Source organism: Solea solea, chromosome 12 (genome assembly GCF_958295425.1).
Source record: "Solea solea chromosome 12, fSolSol10.1, whole genome shotgun sequence".
Taxonomy (NCBI): domain Eukaryota; kingdom Metazoa; phylum Chordata; class Actinopteri; order Pleuronectiformes; family Soleidae; genus Solea; species Solea solea.
In genome coordinates, this window is record NC_081145.1 from 17,895,931 (window position 1) to 17,922,667 (window position 26,737).

The 26,737-nt window shown below is 40.9% G+C and overlaps 1 protein-coding gene across 2 annotated transcripts in view; it reads right to left on the minus strand.

Annotated features, from left to right (window-relative positions):
* Nucleotides 1-26,737, minus strand: part of lingo1a (leucine rich repeat and Ig domain containing 1a) — a 101,154-nt gene that overhangs the window by 5,894 nt on the left and 68,523 nt on the right. The window contains exon 1 of one of the 2 annotated variants that reach the window (XM_058646270.1): nucleotides 17,264-17,988. The exons of the other annotated variant lie outside the window; for it this stretch is intronic. The gene's annotated coding sequence lies outside the window, so the exon portion shown is untranslated. Of the gene's footprint in view, nucleotides 1-17,263; nucleotides 17,989-26,737 lie in introns of those variants that run through there. 2 annotated transcript variants of the gene reach the window in all.

The following is a 26,737-nucleotide window of genomic DNA, read 5'->3' on the forward strand; positions in this document are numbered from 1 at the left end:
GCACAATGCTTCAGAAGTTGCTGCAGTGTGTGCATTCTGTCACACACAGTTACAATATAGAAGAGGAGGAGCTCATGACTTTAGCTAAATAAGCAAAGGAAAAGAAATATTATGGTGATCTCCAAAAATATTGCACTTCACCCTCATTGTGTCTGCTGTTGTAAGCATTTCCTGCTGCTCACCTCGCAGCCAAAATCAATCAGTCAATGCTATCACCCTGATATGAAGTGAAGGGACGCAGCTTCAAGTGGAATTAACGGCAATTTTCAGACAGCAATCCAATACATGCTGTGTCATAGACACATCTGCCGAGAACATCTGTATTTTTTTCCTCTATTAGCAGAGTCTTTTTTTCTCCAGCCTATTCTTTTCTTCACGTTACCAGCTTGAATTTTCTGTGTGAGCTCGGGAAAACAGCAGGGGTGGAGCAGAAGTTTGCAGGAGGATGCAATCAAAGATGGATGGTGGCAAGTGTGATGTATGTGCTGTGGCTGACACTCCACTCAAGTCATATTTTATGATAAAATATAGACTACACACTACCAGGGAATTGGATACTGAGTGTTAAAAAAAGGGGAAGGTGGGGGGGGGCAAATTTCAATAACATCTGTTAGTGTGCCTCTTCTCTTACCCCTAATAATGCAATTAAATAATGACGAGTATTATATTAATAAATAATTGATCAATATAGTATCATTAAATGATGTTCTATAACATGGACTCAAATATTTTTTCTGCATTAGGAAATTTGAAAACTGGATGATAAATACACTTATGAAAGCCTCACATCTGCCGGGATTCATGTCTTTTTGTCATGGGTGTTGTCAGAGTTTATAGAATATATAGAATTTTGCCAGTGGTGCAGTTTCATCGCTTGCTTTCAGGTTGATTGCTGACGTGAAGAAAGATATTGCGCCTGCTTGCGCTTCACTTGATACCACGCACCTTATCACATGTGGCAGATTGAGATTATAGGAAAGAGGGAGACAACTGTGATGCTATGGTTGACAGTTAAGTATGGGGTGATATGTCACTCCCGCTATGGTCACTGCTAATAACCTTTTCCCTCTGGACCAACAGTCAACTGGACATCAGACTCATCAAAAAAGGCAGGATTAGATTTACTTCACTCAATTTCATTTTGGCCCCTCTAAGGTCAGATTTCAGATTGGGGAATGGATGATACCATCTTTAATCAAGAGAAGTGATTTCAAAACAGGCAGAGGTGATGGTGTGTCTGTGATCAGACACCTGCACCGGAGCCTGCTGTGCCCCGCGTTGCCTCCCGCTATACTTAATCATTCTCATTCTTTAACCTGGATTGATCAAGTCAAGGCTGAGCGCTGTGAGATGGAGAAGTGTGGGGCATTGTATCACATGCTAAGACACCTGAGAAGAAATGGCTTTATAGCAAGCTCAATTATACTGTATCAATCACGCTTTATGATGTAGCTTTCGCATGGGATATATCAGTCAATGAGATGCTATTCATTTCAACTTTATTACAAATGACACTGAAAACAAACACAATCCCTTGTGGTTGTCGAGTCCTTGCAGTCCTTTTACACAGGGTTACAATGTCTACAAAACAGCACCACACTTGATTAACCATAATGGATCCGACTATTATGAAGAGAAAATTTTCCTAATGCTTTCACAATCCTTCATCCAAAATACATTACTGTGTTTTGTTCCTGACAGAGCGGCATCCATATTTATTGCACATGGCTACAGCAGCAAATATGCAGGAAAAGCAGTTAAGACAGGGACACATTAGGGTGAAGAATGCCATCCACCGGTAAACATTTGCAGCTCTGTTTTGTTAATGATCTGGCGTTATCATTCTCTCACAGCCATGTAGTCTGAATGCACTTCTTCATTCTAATCAGCACTCCAGTAAGCACCCAGAGAATTACATTAACTAAGGTGAAGTGAGAGGGGGCGTGCTTCTGAATGGAATGAATGTGGTTGAGGATAAGACAACGGTGCTCAATAAATGAGGACCCACTGGTCCAAGACTAGTAATAACCAGAGATACTGTAAATGCCTTTGTGGCAGCATCCACTAGGATCCTAACTATCCTGCTTCCCTCATGGAAATGGCAATGGAGTTGCATTACAGTAGCCAACTCATTAGGGCTGGTCATACTTTCTGCATCCGTGCATCCATTAGATGTAAATGTTGGTCCATGTGGACCCTATGCTGACAAATCCATGCCCATTCTTTTTTTTTACTCCTAATTTATTTTACTTTACACTTCTTCTTTTATTCCGTGCGGACCGGATCCGTGTCGACTGTGCATGCTCCCGGTACCACATTTTCCAATCCGGTTGGTGGCACGCTCGTTTTGGTCTAAAAACACAACGAAGAAGACCGTAACTATGGAGCAATCAAAGACAGCACAGAAACACAAATGAGGGCGACTTCCAGGTCCAAAATCATACATGGAACACTGGACTGATGTTTGAATTGAACCACGACCCTTACTGTCCCTTTCTATCATGTAAATACCCAAACTTAAATCAAGTGTATTAAGTTTTTAATTAATCAAATATAAAATAAAGAAAGAATGAAGAGGAAAAAAAAAATCCCTTTACTCCTCCATTTGAGGTTACTTTTCTTTTTTAAAAGGATTAGTATTCTCTTTTAAAATTTAATTTAAATCTTTGGCTCTACATTAGACAAGTTCACTGAGGCCAGTTGTTGTAAGTTATTCACCGCTTTCTGTCCACATGTAGCTATATCAGCTTATCACTCCACTACATTTTACTTTTTAAATGAGCCTGTCGATCCTCATTATCTTCTCCACAATAAGCACATTAAACATAGGTGGTGGTGGTGGTGTGGGGGGGGGGGTATTGTTGAGACTTAACCATCATCTAACACTTAAGTTTACCTGTCACAAGACATCACTGCTGAGCCTTGTTAAATACCATAGTTAAATACCTGTAAGCTTCTGGGAAATCCTTCAAATAATGCTGACATTATCTGTATGTGTTAAAAGCCCTTAAAGCCTATTCCCCTCTCTGTAAAACTGCTGAGTCAGACGCCAGGCTGATCCTGAATGGACAAACTTACAGCTGGTGAAATTAATAATTGTACTGTCTGCGTGTCTGTCTATAATACAATCATTTGCAAGGATATTTAAAGGTAAGAAAGTAATACACCCAATCTCCTTACTGTAACTCTTGAGGTGAATGCAATAAATGTATAGGGGACATGTATTATTTATTAACCATGTCACAAATGTTCCTCATTTCAAAATGAATCAGTTCAATAAAAATTCTTATTGATATATATATTTTTTTCTATTTGACTTATAACACAGCCACACTACCAGCACTAAATCCATCTTTACTGGTAGTGTCTGACCCAAGAGAGCTCACTTTCATACTGCTATATGGGTCGCCTAATTTCAAGAGAAAGGTTACTGTAGTGTCATTGAAAAGCTAAGCTGCCTGGTGGGATTGCTGGCTGGAGTCAGGTCTGTGAAATGGCAGGGCTTAAATGTAAGCCAATGCCCGACAGATGGACAGCAAAGCCCTAATCCAGGCGAAGAAGCTGGTTGGTGCAACAAGGTAAGGAATTCCAACAGCGGCCAGTTGTTGTCCCCAGGAAACTCTGCCATGAACCCTGTTGACAAGTCCTTCCTGAACTTCACCTCCAAAATGGGTCATTTAGTGTCTCTGTGCAGGTGTTCCACTTACTGATGCCACCCAGCTGCAAATGTACAGTAATTGTGTTAGAAAATACAGTTGTTTGCCTTCAGAATTTAGATGTTAAAGTTAAAATGCAATACAGTGCAATTATATGCTATTAGTAAAAACTAAATAAATAAATAAAATACAAATGATTGTTGTAGATATTACAGGTTCAATGGTTGTGTTTCTATTATGTGTGAAGGTGCATCCTTGTATGTGATATTCCATCATTGTTAAGCCTAATGAGCTTTTTATTTATTTTTCTTTATTTGAGATGTGTTTCTGAAGATAGTCTCTGGAATGTTCTGTTCTGTTGAGAGGGATACAAAATAATCCGATGTTGTTTCCTTAATAGGTAAAGCACATAATGAGTGCATTTGACAGATAAAATGCTAATACTGTTCATGTACACAGTCAGCATCTGTAACAGGAAGCTGTTTTACCTTTCTATGTTGAAATGAACACTAGGTAATAGGTAGCATTTATCTTGAGAGGACCGTTATGTGACATAATCTAATGTGGATATCTAAGGTGTCCAGTCTTGTACATGAAGGCTGTTTCAAATGTCCAGAGTTGCAAAGTTGGATTTCTAACCAAGTTGAGCTCAATTTCTGCTGAGCGTTTGCAGATGCTAATGCTGGATGAAATCGGTGGGTTTTATTCGCATTATGTACCTAATGATGAGGGGGGGTGGATATTGTAGTGGTATATTTAAAGTGTTTAGGCATGAAGGTATAAGCAGAACAGCTACAGCCAGGAAGGTTGAGCTACCTCTGAGATGTGCTGGGATGTCAGTTTCCTTTAAATTCTCTCCTAAAGCTGAGAGAAAATGCTTCACACACACACACACACGCACGCACACTTGCTGTTTGCCTGTGTATTACTTTGTCATGCTGTGGCCCCCTACTCAGAGGTTTGATCTTTTGGTTTGGGGACAACTTGTTGACTGAGCCCTAAGAACTTGGGGAGATTGTGTCATGGGGGCACATGGTCACACATGGTCAGCACCTTTACCCTGGACCACACTGCAAACCTGACAAGAAATGTAGGACATACATTAACTGTTAATGGTCAAGAGGGTTTTTAGATGATCATTTTGGATGTGAATGTAGTTAATGTGTACAGGATCGACCAGTTCTAGTTTGGTTAGGTTTGGAAGATTGAGGAAGTCTGTTTCATGCAACAGACCTTGGAGAATTTGCATTATTTTTTTATTTAGCGGTTGTTGTTTTACACATGTTTTCCGATCATAACCTTTGTTTCACATGGACTTTACACACGACTCACAACAATCAAAGGCCACAGATGCTTGAAGATGCTCACATCTGCGCTGCTGCTGCTGCAGGCCATGTTTCTTTCTCTCTCTTTATCTTGCAGACTCACACACACACACACAAAAAATGGAGGGTTCACTTAGTTGTGTGTGTAAATGAGTGAGTGAGTGAGTGAGTGAGTGAGAGAGAGAGAGAGTGAGTTGGACTGCAAAAACAATAATGCAGTCTTAAAAGTGGTTAAAGCAGTTAGCAGAAAGACTGACATCTTCAACATTAGTGTAATTAATTCACCAGCTGTTGTGCTAACAATAACAGTCTAGGCAAATAATGGGGTCCCTCCATGCTGTCTGATGACATTTACTTGTGCGATCATCTACCTTTCCCTCACCTTCACAAAGCAGCTTTTATTACACAAAGAAGACTTGATTTTTTGAGTGTTGTTATACTGAATGATTACTACTTAGGTTGGAGTCCAATGGACTGTCTTTTAAACCCATATCCCCAATGTGTCTTTATGTATGGCTGCATACGACAGAAACTCAGAACCCCAGGGTGAAGAGCAGTTCAAAACAAAGAGGGTCTTTGTCAGTGCAACCAAACATATTTAAATAATCCACATTCTAATGTTAACTCATGTAAAATAAATAAGTTATGATGTTGGAGAAACTTACTGAACATCTTCTCATATCTCTATTTGCTGAGCGAATGAATCCTAAGTCAAGATGAAGTGAATGAATATGGCAGTTTCCCAAAGTTTGTATGTGTGTGAAAATGTTACGGTGAACCACAATATCTACTCCTCCATATATACGGCTGTAGATTATAGCTATCGTTACAGCGGCTTCACCGCAAGCTGGTTCATCAATTAAAGTGCTCAATGTGGAAACATGGTTACATTTCATCGCCAAGAGAAAGCACTCGGAGAGCGCAAACCCCCAACCGGGGCCCAGCTCAGTTTCCCACAGTGTCAGTGCGCTCCTCCGGTAATGTTACCAGTTGTGAAGAAAATGAAATTCACAAACCGTATCCATGTCTGGCTCAACATTGAAATCTTATAATGTCTAATTTAGCAACATCTACTTTACTTTCTCTCAGTTGCTTCGCTGACCCTGCAACTCACAGTTGAAATGAGCTGTAATTAGTTCATCGAGAGGCAAACCTAATGGAGAAAAATGCCATTCTAATGCACCAGAGGATAATGCAATACAGGAAATGTGCGCTCTAACAATGTTTTCCCGCATCCAGTCTGGTGTGTCAGTAGCCTAGTTATGCAAATGTAGCAATGCTTGTCAAGTCGACAAACGGCAACAACGCCGCACATTCTCCATACAGTCTATTTGTGCAATATGCCGCCGCGTGTGTTTGCTGATGAAAGGAGAACGTGAATGGAGTGCCATAAATACATTTAAAGTATTTCAGAGGCAGCGTTGTTGTTATTGTCCACCAGGAAGCACTTTTATATAAGATGTTATGGCGATGCTGAGCCTCAGTGGCATCAACCTAAGCCTTGGAAGAATAATTGAAGGCTCCTCAATAAATGTTTTTTCTGCTTTGTTTCAATAACATTCTCAACATTTTAAACCTGCTATAATAACCCATCGAAGCCAGATTTACGTTTCATAACATGACACTTGTAAAATGTGTCCAGTGACAAAAATGCTTATGTCGCTCTCCTGTAGAATGCTCTTCACAGATATATATGAATAAACCTCCTGGCAGAAGGACATAATCATCAGGATGATATAATGGAAAGGTAACTGAAAGCTGACTTGTTCCTCCAGTGATGACTGAAAATTTCCACCCTACGTTTTTTGTGTTGACCGAGAATAAAGTGAATGTAAATCAGGATTAATGGTCGACGCCTGTCCTGTTAGTTACCTATTGAGGATCAGTGGTGGTTGCTGCTCTTTGAAACAGGGGAAGCTCATTTCAGGCCCAGTTATTTATACATAAAATCTGCCGTCTGCTCTCCATTGGCTGTTAATTCTGATTTGTTTAAGCCGAGGGAAAAAAAACTGTTTCAGTTTTTATTATGCAATTAAAAATAACGATGATTTATGCCGTGGCTGATATTATCAGCTCGTCTCGAATACCATATCCATATGTACAAATATGTTAGTGCAGAGATAAACATAAATTTCAGGTGATACAGACACTGCATTATGATTAGGATATACACCTATTTTTCAAAATTCTTACTTTAAAAGTGAAAACGTGTATGAGACAACAATCTCTCAAATGCCACTATTAATCCTGTATCGGTGTATAACTTTTTATATTTTATTTGTTTAAAATAATGTTTCATTTTCCTACGACATCTTAATAAGAAATTGTAGGAATGTGGAAATGGAAAGGTTTTTCTTTATTGCCCCCATATTTCTAGATTTTCAATAACACTTGCAAGGATGGTGCGCTTGTGAATTGCAGCAACCATTTCTATTTTATTATGAATTCAGTGGCACTGAACAGATAAAAGCAACAGTCATGCCATCCATCTCCAAAAAGCCTTGCTCTCACTTACAGTATATACACCACCCCACACCTTGCCACCATCCTGTTTTCATGTGTATCAGAAAAAGAAAATTGGCATAACAATAACTTAAAAGTCCTTTGTCTTACTTTTGAAAAAGCATAATGATTTTCTGATTTTTTTTTTTTATTTCCAATACCTGTTGTAGGACATCAATGAAGGTCACCTCCCTCCACCATCACCACTTCCACCACACAGTTCTTGATTTACGGCTTTCAGATGTACAGACTCTTGTATAAAACTGCCTAAGGGAGTCGCTTCAGTTTACTCATTTAGGATTTATCTCCTCAAACGGCACGGGCTCAGACAAAAACACTGTCTCATAGGTGCTTTATCAAAATCCAGAGGGGTATTATGAGAACTGCACATTAGCCAGCCAAAGCTCTGTGGTAGACTGTGCTTCTGCACCAGAGCAAAACAAAAGGTGTTTTTGTTAGAAAATCTAAAGGAATGATTTAACCTCGTAAGCAGTCAGTGACAGGTCTGCAGTGTATCACGAAGGTATTGCCTTTCACCTTCTGTTGCAGATGTGAGGGTTTTTTCTGCCTGTTGTTTTAACGAGTGTTGACCCAGACTTTCATCTGCCGACTTTCAGCACTAAAATATAATGAGCATGGACCCACAACAACAAGGCAATTTAAATTCGTATGGTGCTGTTCTTGAACTGGCAAACAGTGACTCAAGATCCCTGAACCAATGAAATATGCAAACAAAATGGCATCTGCTGAGGCACGCAGACCAATTGTAAACAAATTGTCCAGAGGTCATACTCTATGTGCTTGGACGCCAATTCAAATGTCTTTCTGTTGATAATATAGGCCTGGACATCAATGCAGTCTAGCTGAACAGGGTGGCATAAGCTTTTGGAAATGTCCACAGAAGGCATGAATAAATCACCAGCAAAAACAATTCTGGACATTTTGAGGGTGCAGGATTCCTGTACTCGACATCTAATATTCATACTATTCTCCGTTTCCAGGTATTATCTCACCAAAACAACCTCCACATGTCGATGCTTTGCCTTCCACAGTGTAGGGGGAGTAGAGCAGGCTGGGTTGACCCCACCATGGCTCCAATGCAGCGATAGGGGAGCTTAATCCATGTCCTCTGAGAGATCGCCCAGAAAGATGAAGCCTTAATTAGTCAGATAAAACCCCACATAATGGCGCTATTGATACAGACTGGGAAATAAGAGCTAAGCTGAAAAAAAAACGGAGGAAAAAAAACAAAAACAAATACTGCTGTGTATATGGCGGAGATAGGCTTGGGAGAGACTTTGCAATGAAACTGCAGTGGATATAAAAGAAGGAACAGTCCACTCTTACTCTCAGCTATAGCAAGGTAGTGTTGCCTCATCGCTCTCAACAATCTACCTGCTCCAAATTCTCTCTTAAGAAGCTTAGAGAAAAATGCTGACCTTCATATAATCAAAGCTTATGTGGAGAAAAACAACAACAGTTTTTGGAGTACTTAAGCAATAGCACTCATGGGATGTTCCAGCAATTAAAGGCAAAATTACTTGTCTAAGCTGTCCTTGTATCCCCCCCATTCCTTATCTTGGGTTCCCTATGGTATGAGAGGAGGTCATAAAGATAATAAATAGAAGGAAATTACATCTCACTAGCTCTGCTAATCCAGTGGTTACTAGAAGAGGCAGAAACTGACTTTTAGAATAACAATCTAGGTATTTCACATGCCACACATGGATCAGTGATAAGGTGACCCAGTGAAGTATTTCCAGATGACTTTAGGGCGCCAAAGGCACCGCACATTATCAACACTTGTACAAGAAAATGCATTTGTGCTTACTTCCTTTAAGCTTTAGATTCTTATAGCAATTCTGCTCAAATGAACAGATTTCCAATGGTACATTTCCATAAAATAGTATAGAGTATGTGTAAATTAAGACAGCCTCTTTCTATTATGAATAAAGCTGGTATCAATCTGCAGAGCAAGGGAGTAAGATCTATTCTGCCATTTGTGCTTTAATCAATGACAATAGCTGTCTTTCTCCTTTCTCCCAAAAGGAGCCGTGCCGTTGCTGAAACAAACTGACAGGCAGATACATTATAGAATTTCATCTCTGCAGTCTTGTCTTTTTAGCCTCGTTGTAATGTCACTTGTTTGACATTCACAAAAGAAAACCTAAACTTGCAGGGCTGAACGGCTGCTAAGTCTGCTGAAAAAACATCTCTGCATTTCTCACGGAGCAGAATTTCTCGTTGAAAGCGTTGGCCTTAAGACGACAGAACAGGCGTGGTGACAGCTTCATTTTGGAGTGATTAAGGGTGGGTGAAAATATCGATTGGGTGATATATCGTCGTCCGCCTTTGTGCGATATGATTATCCATACGCGAGGGCAAATATTGATATTTTAATTAAGCCTTTAATTAGTCCCTGCCAGTTTCCCTCACTGGGCGTCACTACTTGCTGTCTCCTCGCGGTGGCGCTGCTCAGGTGAATGAGGGAAGTTACCTGACTGAAGAAGACAGAGTTTACAGAAAGCTACGTTAAGAGATGCCCCATCCACGTTCAATACATCGACTGTGTGCACTTTGTTCTCTATGCTGTGAATAAATAGAGAAATCTTGCACTTTTAACTTTTCACGGCTGTTTTGTTCTCTTCAGTTAGACAGAGGTTGTGATGTATTGCTGTATGATTGCCTTGCAGTTTATTGATTATCACAGAATCGTCGTATCGCGATATTATTGGTATCGTGGACCATGTATTGCATAGTGTATCGTAACGTGAGATACCCTGTGATTCACACCCCTACTGGTGAGGCTGAATGAGAAAGTGTTTAGGGCCAGTTGACAGTGACATTTAAATGTTTAAAGATGATTTAATCAAATATCACAACTCGATTAAAAATCAAATACTGGAAACAAAAAAAAAACCAAAGGTATAGACTACAGACCAAAATAAGACATTCACTATGGTATAAGTGAGACTTCCAATAATTTAGTGACTATATTTCATTGAGAAATATTCAAGACAAACTGTGAACTCCTGGCTAATGATTCACATGTAAATGAAAAATGATTGGGCCCACACTCCATACAGCCTGCGGTACACATATTTTTCTTCTTGTTGTTTTACTCATTATGGCCAACATGGCAGGTGCCACGAAATGAAAGAAATGCAAAGCAGCTGAATTATTTATTTTGCATTTGCATACCTACCACAGGTTTAAGACCAGGCAGGATCCCTCCTGAGTTTCTTTTTGGTAAATAGCACCGGCTTTACACATTCACACAGTCCATCACTTCACATCATAGGTGCCAAATTAAATAAACCAAATTTCACTACAAGAACACCTTTTTTTTCTTGAAAATATCAGATAATATTTTTGCCCCCCTTTACACCTTTAAACAAAGCCACTTCTAAATCAGTGATGAGCTGGTAGAGTTACATTTCCGGGCCCGTCCTCTCGCCCCACATCAACACTCTGCAGGCCTGATCTCTCTCCCCTCTCCATTCCCACAGGTGGCCAAACTACTTTGCACTTCTGTGGCTGAACGTCACTCACCGGCGTCCAACAAGGTCAAATGCCATTTCATTTTCCTGTCTTTGATCGCTGCCTGGCCCTTTCATCAGTCTTCCTCTCCCCCCACCCACATGCTACCACCGTCACTACCATTTCACCGGTTAAACTGCCCTCATTCATGCCCCTCAGCCTTTGTGACTGGCAGTAAACAAAAGTAAAAAAATATGCCTGTCCAGAGGTAATAACGCAGCCAATCAATCCTCAACTTGTCAAACTCAAAAGCTTTACTTTTGCTCCCAGAGTGGATGATGTGGATTTAGGTGTGGCAAACATTAATCTCACAAGTCATCTACCAGTAAATCATTGCCTATATTTGAATGAAGCTCCCTGCTTCCCGGAATGGAAGCCGACGAATGAAAATCTCCATTTAACCTCTCTGCCTAATCAACCCTGCCTATATACTGTGCAGCTCCACTCACAGGCGGTTTTATTTTATGACGCCATGTAAAGTTCCATCCAACTAATCATACATCGCAGATCAAATCGCTCACGTCACGTTAAACACTGACAGCAGTTATGGGTTTAATATGTCAGCAATGAAATGACAACATCCCAGAGTCTGATATGAACGCGACCCTCCTCTTTTTTTTCCCCCTTTAATATATTTTATCTGATAAATGTGGAGCTGCCTCCAGAAATGCTTGAAAAATCGACATGATGTCCTTCACCTTATGCTTCATCAGCGTGCATATTTGAGATGTAATATATTCAGCCCCACAGCGTCGTGAATACGTCGTGGAAAAGATGTTGAAATAAAATTGACACAGGTCTGCTGATTATTGAAACACTGCAGTATAGGCTACATGCTTCAACACATTAAACGAGTGATAATAACATATACGGTACTCTCGAGAGCTGTAATTATGGTGACGACTGAAAATACTAATAAGACAAATAAAGGAACGGAAATGAAGATCAGTGAGAAAAACTGGGTTCATGCATGTATTTCAGCCTGCGACTGAAAATATGATGTTATGTATAGTACATTTATGTGAAATAATTAATGGTGGTACTGAATGGTTAACATGAAAATTGGATTTCAAATGGTTAGCGATTAATGTTTCAGCTGTTTATGAGTAAAACAAATTATATTTAGGTTTGATCATTACGGATTCACAAGTACTGAGAGCTTCTTGCTGTTTTTGCCTGTTTTCACATCATTATAATTTTAGCACGTTGGGATCGCCGCTGCTGGTCAGACTAATTAATTCTGACACGTTGCTTTGACTAGGGAAAGTTGTGTTTAGATTTTTTTTTCAATTTTGTTGAGCAAATTATGTTTTGGCCGAAAAAATTATGACGATTATGACACTTAAATTCTCAAGTGGATTATAATTTCAGGCGATTTTTACATACATGCAGACGTTCAATATTTCTATGATTATTGCTGCTTCTTCATGTTGAGAAAAATAGTATCTCCCTCTTGTCACCCAGGCTGGTCGATAACCTGAAATCCGACCTCTTGTTTCCACCCTGCACTTTCCCTCTCCTCTATCAACAAATAAGTAGTTCTTTATTACATTTTTTTGTTATTCCTCTCTCTCACTCTCTGCATTGACAGTGAGTGGGTAAAATGAATCCAGAGTGAAAGAGGGAGGAAGACAAGAGGGAGTGAAGGAGTGCTTTTAGGAAAGTTAAACCGAGGGCGCGAGAGTGACCAAAGAGACCAACGAACTAAAAGCCTCTGACAATGTCCCTGTTCTCTTGAATTACACAATGAATGGGAACAGACTGTCAAAGGATTAAAAGCAACGAAGGTAATATTGGGCACATTAAAATATCTCAATCCAAGTATCATGGAGCGGAGCCTTTTTGTGGCAGCCCTTCAACAGTTGTGGATAATGGCTCTTTCTTAGGGCTCTGAAATGTCCACAAAACAAATTTAGAGACATGTTCAGCCCTAATCAAAATGTTCTCAATATAAATGAGGGACCTGGAGGATGAGGGACCACTGGTCTGCTTCTGGGTTAGTTACAGCTGGAGCAGATAGATCTCAGCAAACCGGACGCGCTGTTTTAAGCTGTGAGGTTTTGGAATGAGAGACCTGTTGCAGATCAGCTATAAATGACAACTCCACTTTTAAGTAGGTCCTCTGTCAGCCATACTAGAGAGAGAAGAGAGCGTTGAGAGGGCGAGTGCTCCTCCAAAACACCAAACTCAATGAACTCTGAATCTCACGGGGGTCTTTTAAAAACCATTACATCAGGGAGATGCAGCACAAACACAAATCTTGCTCCCACTTATGGAAAATACCACATGCTCCATTTAAGTGTGGCTGTGAACGTGGAGCTGCTGTTGTCCCACTGTTGTGCCTCCAGTCACCAATGAATGGCGTCGTCTGAAAAGATGCGTCAACAGATGCGGCCTATTGTAATTTTGCAGCACAATACTAATCATCAGCGCGGCAAAACTATTTGTTCAGACTCTTGTTGTAAATATCAAATGACACATAATATCCATTGGCTGAAATGAAGAGGAGAAGTGGGAGGGATTTTAACTAACAATGAATGGGATATTCACAATCCCCCCCCCCCTTGAAATATACCTCCATTGTGCACTCCTAAAACTCAATCGCTCCAGTCTACAATCCTCCACGTACTGAATATAGCAACAACAGAAAATGAAGAGATCATTTTGGCCTGTTGGAACTTATTTCTGCATTGTTTCAGCTCCGGCCTCCTCCAAGTCTGAGGCACAATGTCATTTAAACAACAACGAGCTGCACTGTTGACTTATGTGTCATTCACACAGTCATCTAAAAGATGGATGTCTGTGTTTAAATCTGCCTGGCAACAGGGGCACCGGCACGGGCGATGATTAAAGCCCATGCAGTGAATACAAATGTCCTCTCCAGGGAGGTGGAGAGGAGCCTTAGTAAGCACAATAACACCTCCCCAACCCTTGACCCATCACCTCGTCCACCATCAATGCCTTGTTTAACGATGCATCCTCCAAGGGTTGCTGAGTGGTTTATAGCAGGATGTTATCCAAAGCCTGGCAATGATTAGGGGTTTGCATGTATTTAATGTAAGTGGCTTGCAATATCATTTTATTGAAAGTTGGAGGTTAGTGAATTCAAGAGACCACTGAAATGCGAGTGACGGTCAAGCGTCATTACGTGAAAATCTACATTTTCTCTGTGAATACTGTCCTTTTGTAGACTGGCATGAAGGAGGAAATTGCCCGCTCAAGGCTCCTTACCATTAATTCTCTTTACCCATTTTTCACAACACTGTTAAGCACGCTAGAATTAGCTGCACTTGTATGAGCTTTTTTCTTAAAAAAGGAAAAAGAAAAACATGAATCCTTTAAAGGTGAAAGGACCCTAGCGGCTACTGTAGATGCATGACATTTAGACATGCCTCTAACAAGGCTTCACTGTGTAATGACACTTCATGTAAAGAATGAATTTAAATACATCACATGCATGCATCATTAGTGGTAATTTAACATATACTGTACCTATTTCCTTTGTAGGAATATTCATTAATATGAAGAATTTAGAATACATTTAGAATAAAGAGAATATCAATATTTCTTGTGGCAGCTACAGGAACTCTTTTCTACGTCATAAATGTGCAATAAATTATATACAATAATCAAGAAGAAACATGTTAATTTCACGGAAGAAGAGACTAAACAAATAAAAAGAATGCCGATGACTTTTCAACAACCCTTGATGTTGCTCTTCCTGCTTATCTCGTTCAGAAGACATCTACCAAGGACAAGAGTGACTTGTGAAGAACAGCCTCCCTACGCCTCCCATCAAACAGCTACTATTATCACGCTGCAGCCCTTTCACAAACACGGTATACCGCCTCAGGCATTGATGTACCAAGGCAGTGGCATCAAGCAGAATGGCAGTCGGGTCTTGTGAAAACAACATAATTGTCGTCCCGGGTGAAAACTCTCAGCACCCATGTCATCGTAACATTATGCAAGCATCATGGCCTCACAACTGGGAGCTAATAAACACCTTGTCAATGTGGTAGGTGTCAGCTTTACACCCAAGATGACTGTCTCCAAGAGACATGCTCACACGTCATAAGCCAGCAGTAGTCACTAACACTATTGGTCATTTAGTGAGTTGTGAGGAGCAAGCCTCTGATCAGTCATCGTGCAGTTATATCGTTGTCCACACCATCGCCACCCACTCTGTCTCGATTGCTCCTCTGCCCCAGTCTGCCGACAAATCCATGCACAAGCTGATTCCTCTCATGAATGATTTAAATGCTGCACACACTCAGTCTTCTTGTCTTATTGCTCTGTTTCGTCCAACATGTGATTAAATTACAAACATGCCAAAAATGTGACCGGGACATATCTTCTCTGAACTATAACGCTGTTATCAGGAGGATGATTTCCCTGACATCGGATACTCCGTGTTATATTGGCCACTACGTAGAGGTTCGGCTTATTGCAAACATTGATCAACATGTTGTAATCGAATACAGTATGTCAACAGCAACATAATGTTGGGACGGAGGGACGGTGGTGCTTGTGTAGGGGGCTTTGCGTCACGTCTCTCGAGCTGATTGCAGGGCAAAGAGGTGAATCCTATTGACAACTCATAGATGGCCAAGGTCAGTGGCCGCACATTTGTTTAATGAAGGTGGCCAGAGTCTGGGCAACACAGATCACACACTCCAGCAGCATATGTGTTAGTGCAAGGCAGCCATTATTAAGTCTGTAGCATCTCATTCATCAACGGGATTGGCCATGAACAAACCTCACAGGAAAAAAAGAAAGAAAAAACTGAATTTCCGTGCCGGCAAGTGAATCTTAACACACCTATGGGAATGTTGTGACACCTTGATGGATTAAGGAGGATGATTTAATGTGATAAGGTCACTACTAAGGGCCAAAAGCACACTTGGAGAGCAAACAGAAGCAAACTAGAAAAGATGTATTTTGATTAAAAGAGCACACGGACGCTGAGGGAAAGCACAGAATAAAGGAGAGGCTCTATAGTGCACCCCTGGAGCCCTCTGTGCCACACCCTTGCTCCTGATATCTATGTGATATCTCAAAGTGTATCAGCTATCTATCATCTTGGATTATGTGCCAAGAGAAAGCTGAAGAGGCTGTATTGCTGCTGCTGCTGCTGCTGCTGCTGGTGGTGATGCTCAAACTACAGGAGGCTGCTCCTGCAGTATATGGTGTCCGCTCCCTCCGGCTATTTATAACCAATAGAGCTACAGTACTTTATGAATGTCCGCAAGGCACAGCATCACCTCTCCTAATACTCTGCCGCAACTCCTCGGTGTGTCATACTGGCGGGAGGCAGGACTGGACAATACAAAATAGGTGGGGGGGGGGGGGGGAGAAGGTGCTAGTATCATACATTCACATCAAAATGTAGCAAACACAGAGGGCGGATGGCAGCGCCAACATTCAAGTTTCTCCTCCTGTGTCCTGTGCAGTCGCAGTGTGGGGATCCAATGACTGTTGGCTTGTTGAAAACAAGACTACCCAAGTCGTTTCTCCCAGGATCAATAAAATGCACAACTCCGTTGCAGCAGAAGCTGTCCATTTAACAGATAGCCATCTTTGCAGATGAATAAAATGGCATATGGGGAGGATCACGACTGCCTCACACTGCTACACAGTGAGGAAATGTTATCTCAGCAGAGCCCATACGTGGCCAAACAAAGGCTAGATTAAGATAACATTTTTCAATTCACCACACACACACACACACACACGCACACACATTCGCGGGACAATTACATTTGATTAATGGCTTCAGCCCTCGTCCTCCCAGACAAACGCGTCACATAAAGCAACCAGAAAAGGCGATTATTGCTTCATCGATAGCAAATCTATAAATTAATTTCTAATCTTTTATGAATTAGATGCATATTTTACCTGCAGAGGACGCGCCTTACGACACACTCCTAAGCGCTCATTTGCTGTTCTGCCCTGTCAACCCACACTGCCCTGATCGTTACTGAGGAACATTTTAGTCCATTTAACATCGGACTGAGCCCCAGGATTTGTTTTTACTAAGTGGCGCTCGACAGTCCGTGCGTGTGGAGGACGTTTTCCCATCAAACTATCGCACAGGGAGACGGGGCTTTAGCTGCATTGTATAAAAAAGCCTGGCCCCAATCTACACGAGAATGAAGCAGCATAAGCACGAACACTGTTTAACAAAGAACAACACAAGAAGAATCCCGCCAGATCGCGCTTTCTCCATCAGACACTCACCTGCGGTCGCCTTCACTGTGTCCAAGCATCCTCTCGCATTTCTCCCCGACGGCAACTCCCAGCCACCAAGACACAAATTGAGACGCACTCTCTCAAGTCCACCGCCTTGAGAGGCAGCTCTCAAAAACACCGAGAGGAAGAAAGAGAGAGGGGGGAAACTGGGAAGAGCGGACGACAAAACCACACGGCTTCTTGCGGATTTTCCAACGAGTTTGTCCAAAAAAAACGACAGCAGCCCGGTCTTACGACGAAAGCTGGAGTTCAAACAGACAAACACTCATCGAGACATAAACACAGGCGCGCGCGCGCACAGCAGCGGTGCGATGCTCCCTCGGTAACGGGACTCCCCTCCCCGTGCGTCCGGACTCGTCCGATGATGGTGATCGTAACAGATATAAAGGGGGAAAAAACGAGATGCGAATGGCAGGTGGAGAGAGAACAACTCCCACGCGCCGCTGCCGATGAAGACGCACTGCTCCTGCTCCTTGATGCAGTCTCTCTCTCTCTCTCTCTCTCTGTCTCTCTCTCCTCAGCACTGTCAGGAGGCTCAGGCAATCCGCCTGCTGGAGAGAGAAAAGGAGGGAGGTGATCGGCGGAACGCACCCTGCCCGGTGTGCCACTCAAGTGCGCGTGGCAGGACTCGGCTGCGTGTGCGTATGAGCGCAATTACGCGCCGTCCTTTCTGCATTTGACGCACGCAGTCCGCTCATATGCTTTGTTTCTTTATTTAGACTGTGTAGCGCATTTTGTTGAGCGGTCTTTACAGTCTAGTCACCTTCTTTCTCTCCCTCCCGCACACAAACGTTCACGCGCGCGCGCATGCATCTGCAGGTGCCCACCGATGACAGTCGTCCACCGAGGATGTACTGACACAAAAATAGCTCTTCATACAGCCAAACGTGCTAATGTTTCATCAACAAAGTGAATTTATAAGTGAGGCCACGATGCTGTTGAAAAGGAAAAAAACATAAGATTTGAGTCTCTGAGACTGAAGAAGAGAAAGTAGCAGTTCCTCTTTTGAGGGCCTGATGGCACTGTGGGCCTCAGATACACACACATACACACTCAGGTTTGCACAGCAGTCGTAGTGAGGACATTGATAGGCATAATGCATTTCCTTGCCCCTTACCTGAACCTTAACCAACCTGACCTGACCTATAACCCTTACCTTATCTTTAAACCAAAGTCTTAACCCTCGAACGTTTAGTTTAAGGGGTGACTGGTCGTCCGGATCAGTCAAAATGTTCTCACATTCCCAAAAAATCCCTGTGGCATATCATATTTTTTGACCCTCACAAAGATACCCAAACAAGAACACACAGACAACAGAAAATATATAACAACAATTATTATTATTGTGTCACATTCGACGTCATTTCACTACATTTAATGTGATACAGAAGAGAGAGACAATCCGTCTTAACAGTATCACTTCATCTTCTTGATCTTGGATCAATGTTCAGTGCAGTTGAAGGCGTTTTTAGCCAGTGAGTGGTAAAAACTCATTTGTAATCACTGCCCGTATTGTACATTGATTAGCAAAGGTTTGTGGGAGGACAGGAGATTTGATGGATCCCTTGCATTGTAGGTGTTTATAAACACTAAAGCCTCCGCTCAACCACAACAGAGCCCCAGTTTTTTTTTTTATTCTGCTGCATGTCGTATAAGGTGAGAATAAAAGCAGTGGTGGAACACTATTTTAATAACAGCTATAGAATATTTTCCCATGTGAAAAAAAATGCAGGCATTGTTTTATCCGTTATTAATCAATGTAGAGATTTTTTTGAGAGGGAGACAGGAAAGATCAGAATGTATATAAGAATTAGAATGAGTTCTTTTTGCACACAGACTTACAAGTGATAGCTAATTCAGCCCTTGACCCATCCTGGGATTTAAACAGTTTTTTTTATTAGAAATAGTTGTTTTTTTTAGTTCATAGGCCAGCAATATCACATTAATACCACCATTTTAATAACCAATAGACCATTTTCATAAACAAAATAGGTTTTTAATGTAGCCATACACCAGGGTAGCCAATTAAAGCTCTCATAAACGCAGCAACAGTAATCAAGAGCTACTGCTGTATCAAAAGCTGCCTCAGGCTGTGTTTAAAACCTTTTCATCATTAACTCCTTCACTCCTGCCCAACAGCCATGTAGTTTTGCATTTTAGCATGTTAAATATGGATTTGAATGTTGCCAAGCTGAAAGTTTTCAGATGTTAAAACCAATGTACCCTTCCTCCTCTAACACTTTGTACGTTTCAGTCAAGTTTCCACTAATTGCCCGCATAGAAATGACACAGAAGTACTTGTCTGGCACTGTTAAAGTGCGTCTCTGTCCTTCTTGCATCCTTTAAGCTTCTCTGCAGAGACCCTCCGAGCTGCTTAAACCACTCGGGCATCACAGTTACATGTGAATGTCATCAGCATCAGTTCATGCATGGCCAGGACACCCTTGCCACGAGTACATGGGTTTTTCCTCTGTATTTTAGTGCAGTTTTCTACTGTGAACCACTTCTCCAGGGCAGGACGCACTACACCAGGACTGGCCAGATCCAAATTCAGATGCAGGGATAACTCAACACTGACTTTGAACTACAGATGACACTGCATTTCAACACGGACATGGAAAGATTTATTGATGCTAATCCACATATTTTACTTACTGAATCAACCACTATCCACAGCATTTGACCATCAAATGCTGTGTTAATGGATAAAGCCCATGAGGATAATATTAAAAAATAGCTTTGACAGGATCATGGGAGGGAGGAGCGGGGCTAACTTCATGGTCAGCTCTGCTTTCCCTCTCCTCCACCCAAACCCTGCTAGGAGCCGCAAATAACAACAGAGGTAACAATGGATACCTAGTGACGCCAGGGGCTTTGAAAGCATTCCATCAATAATGAATTTGTTCAGCTGTGTTCCTCCACACTGGCACGCATGCTTGTCCTTAATCTTTTGTTATACTGGGTGTGAGGGATGTCCGTCACATGCCTGGACACTCTGGACTCTAAAAGATGAATCGGCTCTCGGATGAGATGATAAAAATGCAGTTTTCAAATCACATTAACTGCTTTGCATACCTGCCAACAAGACTTTCATTCTTGCAGTTTAACTGTATTGATTAGACTTACTTTCTCGTGAGCATCAATCATACTCTGATATTAATACACTTTACAGCAGAATAGAAATGCAAGCGTTAGGGAGATTGTTGTGTTGAAATGCAGACCAAAATCATAAAATATGTCTGTAAGAAAAGCACCCCCTTCCGCTTTATCCTCCCCACCCCGCCAAATTAAATTCTGGGTCTACTGAATTAATGTTTTTTTGCCCACAGGGGGTGATGAATGGAAATGTAAGAGTAAAATATTTGTGAAGTGCAAACCTTATTCACCCGTGCACAATTCCCCCTCCTTTTGGAATAAAACATGACAGACTGGTTCTTACAATGATTTGCAGTTAACCACAAAAGAGCATTGAGTTGCACAGATGATCATTATATTTGGCTGTTTAAAATAGATACAATTGAATAAATAAACAGTTGTATGTGTGTATATATATATATATATGTATATACAAAACATCAGAAATATATCCCAGAGAAGGTATTGCATACAGTAATTTATTCAAACTACAGCTGAGACTGTAGCACCCAAAAGAGGTGGCTGCACTTCATCACTTTAACAGCATAGTTGTATCTACAGTTTATCATAAACATGCAAGGACAGAGTCACTTTGAAGGCGGAATGAGATGAGAGATGCAAAACATTTCAGTTGTCTTTTGTGAGTGGATTTTCTACAGAAGATATCTTATGAGAAAATGTTCTTAAACTTTTGTGATTTGTCTTTTTTCGTGTGTGCGTTAGTTCCAAACAGCAGTTTGCACCACGCTGTGACAGCAGACCAACCAAAGCACTGCAGTTTTTCTCTCAGTTCACAATTTGGATGGCTCTTGATAAGAGAGGAAGTCAGCCAAACCCTCCTGCTGTCGACACACAATATGCTCTATAGAAAGAGAACCCTGTTTCTATTTAGTAAATATTTCACCTCCTAAGCGTGATGTGGATTTTTATCTGTTACATTTTGTCCCTTTGTCCATCGGGAGGTGAAACCAGCGGAAAGAGACCCTACTAGGTCAGCATTGTCGCAGCAACAGGCTGCTTATGTGTGCTATCATGATTCAGAACATAGGGACAATAAGAGATTTTTTTTAATCCTGTTAAGAATTACAGACATGACCAGATTGAAACCAACCCAGCTCCCAGAGTAGTATTTGTTTGGGCCACACATGTGTAAGCTCATGTTAAACAAAATCACATAATTCATATGTTTGTAGATGTGCATATTAACGTGATAGTGTTTCACATGTGGTGCTTTTGGCAGAAATGAGGAAATGAGGTGGATGGTGCATTTTCTGGTAGAATGTGATTGTGTGGGTTTGTTTGAGCACATTGAATAACCAGTGAATGGGTTTTGGCAAACAGTGCCTATAGGAACATTTTAGGAAAGTTATTTTCCCCCATAGCATCTACATCCTTTCCATAAAAATTACAGAACAAATTCACATTTTGGTCTGGAATTAGTTCTGCACTATAATCTGCTGCTTTCTCTAGGACAGGGGTCTCAACATGCGGTCCCTACTTCATGTGGCCCACCACTTAATATCGAGTTATAATGTTATTTATTGTTATTTTCGCATCATGAATACATTGTTATCGTGAGCTACTGTATACATCGTTACATATCAACACAGACACTTTTATTTTGAAAATCTGTCAAATATTTATCATTATGATATCATTTTAAGCTCCTATCGCCCTCCCTCCCACTGAATAGATGTTTTTTTTTTTTTTTTCCGGGACAGACTAGATGGTCAGTGGCCCCAAGGTCATTTGACTTTGAGAGCCCTGCTCTAGGACAACTTTATATGCCACCACACAATCCCTCTACCCTTTCCTTCTTCTTTCGGCTTCTGCCTTTAGGGGTTGCCACAGTGGATCATCTGCCTCCATCTTGACCTATCCCTTGTGTCCTCTACTGTTACACCAACTGCCCTAATGTCCTCCTTCACAATCTTCACTATACCTCAGAGTGATCATTTTGCCTCACTAAAAATGTAACATTCTCGCATTTTATTCTGTAGATAATTAACATTTTCCACAATTTGCAAAAGAGTTTCCAAAAGTCATGTGAATGTCACATTACCCTTTTTCACAGCAGCACACACAAAACCGTGGTTACATTACAGCCTTATTATCTGCCATCCTGTTCTTAATTTATCCCAGTCAACAACATGGACAGGCCAGCCTCTGTTCCTGGAGTAGTAGCTTGGACAGGAGGGAAACCCAGACGCTCTGCTTATAGGTGAGAGGGAGGATAAGCTAAAATTGTCCTGCAAGAGTTATGTTGATATTATTTTTCCAAAGTCTGTCAATTTGGAACATATCCATGCCTGGCAGGAGGATTTCCAACGTCACACTCAGGCAACTGATACCGACACAAACACTCAGTGGAGGATTTATTTTGTGAATGTAAATCTCTGATTATTTGGTTCAAAAATAGATTTACATACATTTTTAAACCTGTGCCAAAGTATCTTTCTATCTATCTATCTATCTATCTATCTATCTATCTATCTATCTATCGTGTCTTATGTCATAATATAGATATAATATCGATATACTGTATTACCGAGCCCTAATGGAGGGAAGGTCTGTTGTTATATAGTGCTTTTCTAGCCTTGATGACCACTCAACGCTGCGCTTTCACACATTCATACAACACATATTATGTGCACATATCTCTCATACCCATTCATACACTGCAGGCACAGCCAGCAGGAGCAACTAAGGGTTGGCATGTAGACAAGCGGAGCTAGGGATTGGACCCACAACCTTCCAGTTGAGGGCATCATTGAGACACCGCCGCCCAAGATGGAAGGAATTTGTATAGGTATTGGGATTAGAATAGAACAGTGACGTGTAAACACCTATTGTATCCTTGTACCGACAAGTCTTGAACCTGCAATAAAGCTAATTTGCGTCATTTCTCAGCCTCACACTTAATCTCCCACTTACACACATACTGTATACATTGACTCACGTATTGTCACTTACTCACACAAATCCACTAATAGCATTAGTAAAGCTGTAAAGCATTATGTTCAGCAACTGCATAGGGGAGTCATTCGGTCTTGCAGAATGATATCCTTGGATGAAATGGTTTTCTTCATGACCAACAGTTCAAAACCATGATCTCACAAAAGTGTAGAGCCGGTGTGCTAATGACGTCCATGAAGAACATGACAATCGGACTGAGTCGATGCAGTGTACCAGTGGACGGACTTTTTAATGTGATAAAGATGACAAAATGAGCACAATGAGCAGCTAACTATCAGCCATCATCATCGTGGCAAAACAGCTCGTTACACAGAAGCTTTTACACAATGGCTCCCAAGTGTGATTAGGGAACTATTCAATTCAATTCCATTTTATTTGTGTCGTGCCAAATCATCAACCATACATTATTATAAGGCAGAAACCTTTATACTATTATAGAGAGAAGAGAAACCAAACAGTTCACACAAGAAGAGCAAGAAGTCTCTGACAGAAACAAGATGTGCAGCATCTGCTTCGACTGATTGGGGCAAAAGGAAAAATGGGGGACAGAGGAGAGGTGGGGGAAAGAAAAGGGGGGAGAGAAATGGAAAGAGGGAGGCGAGGTAGAGATAGAAGAGAGAGACCAGGAGCAGATAACAGTTGCATTAGTTTAAGGTTCAGTCAGCACAGTACTGAATCAGGGATGACATGTTTATAGTACAACAATATCATTTATAACATAGATTGTTGAAAAAAAACATATATACTGATATCAATTTTAATCATAGTATAATAATGATGACTATGATAATAATAGCCTCGCAACTGGATCTGGATCCTGCAAACCAGGGGTCACTTGCAAGATGAGGACAGAGAGATGGAGGACAGGAAGGAAAGGCACAAACTCAAGAGAGAATGAACAAGGTTAATGACATGTAATAAAGTCATATTCATACCCTGAGTGTGAGTGCACCACAGGAGTTCCCACAGCAGTCTAAGCCTAGAGCAGCATAACTAAGAGCTGGTTCAGGTTTCCCTCAACCAGCCTTAACAAATCTAAATTGACACCTGCACCTTGCTGTGTGTCATCTGCTTAACAATAGACGTGTATATTGTGCTTTTTAATATTGTTCCCCAAAGGGAGCATGTATAAGATAAAAAGTATAGGCCCAAGCACTGACCCCTGTGGAACTCCATAATTAACCATTCTATGGAACAAGGCATTATCATTAACATGAACACACTGGAATCTATCAGATAAGTATGACTCAAACCAGCAGCCATACTTGAGATCACAAGAGTCTGTTCCAGCTTCTGTAATAGAATATTGTGATCAATGGTGTCAAATGTACCACTAAGATCTAACAGGACAAGTATAGAGACAAGACCATTATCTGAGGCCAAGAGAAGGTTATTGGTAACTTTAACTAGTGTTGTTTCTGTGCTATGATGCAATCTAAATCCTGACTGGAAATCTTCAAACAGGCCATTAATACTCAGATATTCACATAACTGATTTGCAACTGCCTTTTCTAGGATTTTAGAAACAAAGGGAAGATTGGATGTAGGTCGGTAATTCAACTTTAAAAGTATGGTGTTCGTATCCAGTTAATAAGGATAGATTGAGCTGATTTATCATGGAGTTGTTAATTAAAGGAAAAACATCTTCAAACAGTTTAGTGGGGATGGGCTCTAACTGGCAGGTTGATGGTTTGGATGATGATACTAATGATGCTAACTCAGGGAGGTCTATAGGGGAGAAACTGTCTAACTGTGCATCTGGTGCTTTTAAAGCTCTTGTGCGAAAAAAAAAATCTGTACCACTAGGAGGGCGGAGGTGATTATTTTTTTCTCTAATTGATGTTATTTTATTCACGAAAAAGCTCATGAAGTCGTCACTGCTCAGTGTTAAAGAAATGGACGGCTCAGTTGAGCGGTGACTCTGTGTCTGTCTGGCTACACAGCTGAAATGAATCTTGTGATTATCCTTCTTTTCTTCAATTAAAGAAGAGTAAAAGTCAGCTCTAGCTTTATGTAAGGGCTTTTTGTATGTTACAAAACCATCTTTCATTGCTACATCATATTCTTCTCGATTAGATGAACGCCATTTTCTTTCTAATCTACATAAGCCTGTGTAAGTGTTTGATTCACCCCTATCAACACTATCTAATGTAGTAACCTCACGACAGGTAACAATAGCATCATCAGACAGGGACCGACTGTAGCGGTATTTTTTCCTCATGTCATTGTAATTCATTATTGTACATGTTACTAAGTAATGATCAGATAGGAAAGGTGGCAACGTCTTTACATTTTCGATATCTGTGCCATACAGTATGTGAGAACACGATTGACTAAGGCAGTAAGTGAGTTTATTGACGTGTTGAGTAAAACCAATTGATTCTAACAGCGAATTAAATGCAGAACCAAGACTATCACTGTCCACATCGACATGGATGTTGAAATCCCCCACAATGACGATTGTATCTGTCCTTACTAACTCAGATAAAAATTCAGAGAACTCTGATAGCAACTCTGAATAAGGTGAAGGTGTACGATAAACTGTAACTATCGCAACTGGTTTCTGTGATTTCTAGGATGAGAAAGACTGAGGATAAGGCTTTCAAGAAAGAAATATCCAGCTTTAGGCTTGGGGTTGATTAATAGATTGGTATTGAAAATGGCTGCGACTCTCCTTGGGCCAAGCTTCTGGAAATATGAGTATTTCTTTGAGTCGGTGGTATATTCATATTCTTCTTGTAACCATATTTTGGTAATGCAGAATAAGTCAATATGATTGTCAGTTATTAAATCATTAACATTTTGAGGAGAGTGAAATTCCACATTTAAATGTGTACATTTGTAGTATTCTTTGAATCCGTTACATTATTGGTGGTCATTTTTATTAGAATAAAATCCCTAACTCCTCTTTTGTTTATTTTTGATTTAATTAATGTAGTAGGTCGGGGACAGACACAGTCTCTATGGGATTTTGAGGAGGTGACCGCTAAAATGGAAGCACAGAGAAGTGTGTAAGACTGCAACTCTGCCTCCTGGTCTCAACTCTGGATTGTCACAATTTTGGATTTGTAAATAAACGTTGACATATTTGTAGATAGAACTAGCTCTTGAGCTAGAGTTGCACTACAACAATCAACGAATACCATATTGTTAAGCAACATCGTGAGTGATACTAAACTCTTGTCTGCCAAAGTGACATCAATAACTATCCATCCTGAATTTCAGGAGGGATAAAGACGGGCATATTTACAAAAAGTGCAGCAAACTGAACCTATCCCTATTAGGCCACTAGTCATATGAGTAACGCTTTGTCTGCAGTGGTTTAATTTCCCACTAAACACTAAACTGATA